The sequence below is a fragment of the Lutra lutra genome, chromosome 2, assembly GCF_902655055.1.
Source record: "Lutra lutra chromosome 2, mLutLut1.2, whole genome shotgun sequence".
Classification (NCBI taxonomy): domain Eukaryota; kingdom Metazoa; phylum Chordata; class Mammalia; order Carnivora; family Mustelidae; genus Lutra; species Lutra lutra.
Genome location: NC_062279.1, coordinates 177852206 through 177853373, shown reverse-complemented (window position 1 = coordinate 177853373; position 1168 = coordinate 177852206). Strand labels below are relative to the sequence as shown.

At 37.7% G+C, this 1168-nt stretch overlaps 1 pseudogene; it reads left to right on the top strand.

The window, feature by feature from the left end:
* Window positions 1-783: 783 nt before the first annotated feature.
* Window positions 784-890, top strand: LOC125094462 (uncharacterized; annotated as a pseudogene).
* The last annotated feature ends 278 nt before the right edge of the window (window positions 891-1168 follow it).

Genomic DNA, 1168 nt, shown 5'->3' with positions numbered 1-1168 from the left:
AGGTTCAGAGAACCCCCCTCAAAATCAATAAGAATAGGTCCACACCCCATCACCTAATAGTAAAATTTACAAGTCTTAGTGACAAAGAGAAGATCCTGAAAGCAGCCCGGAAAAAGAAGTCTGTAACGTACAATGGTAAAAATATTAGATTGGCAGAGAACTTATCCACAGAGACCTGGCAGGCCAGAAAGAGCTGGCATGATATATTCAGAGTACTAAACGAGAAAAACATGCAGCCAAGAATACTATATCCAGCTAGGCTATCATTGAAAATAGAAGGAGAGATTAAAAGCTTCCAGGACAAACAAAAACTGAAAGAATTTGCAAATACCAAACCAGCTCTACAGGAAATATTGAAAGGGGTCCTCTAAGCAAAGAGAGACCCTAAGAGTAGTAGATCAGAAAGAAACAGAGACAATATACAATAACAGTCACCTTACAGGCAATACAATGGCACTAAGTTCATATCTCTCAATACTTACCCTGAATGTTAATGGGCTAAATGCCCCAATCAAAAGACACAGGGTATCAGAATGGATAAAAAAAACAAAACCCATCTATATGTTGCCTACAAGAAACTCATCTTAAACCCGAAGACACCACCAGATTTAAAGTGAGGGGGTGGAAAAGAATTTACCATGCTAATGGACATCAGAAGAAAGCAGGAGTAGCAATCCTTATATCAGATCAATTAGATTTTAAGCCAAAGACTATAATAAGAGATGAGGAAGGACACTATATCATACTCAAAGGAACTATCCAATAAGAATATCTAACAATTTTAGCTTTGCGCAGTGGCAGTATCATAGCCAATGAGGTTTATCCGAGGCGCGATTATTGCTAATTGAAGAATATCTAACAATTTTAAATATCTATGCCCCTAACGTGGGAGCAGCCAACTATATAAACCAATTAATAACAAAATCAAAGAAACATATCGACAATAATACGATAATAGTAGGGGACTTTAACACTCCCCTCACTGAAATGGAAAGATCATCCAAGCAAAAGATCAACAAGGAAATCAAGGCCTTAAATGACACACTGGACCAGATGGACATCACAGATATATTCAGAACATTTCATCCCAAAGCAACAGGATACACATTCTTCTCTAGTGCACATGGAACATTCTCCAGAATAGATCACATTCTTGGTCCTAAATCAG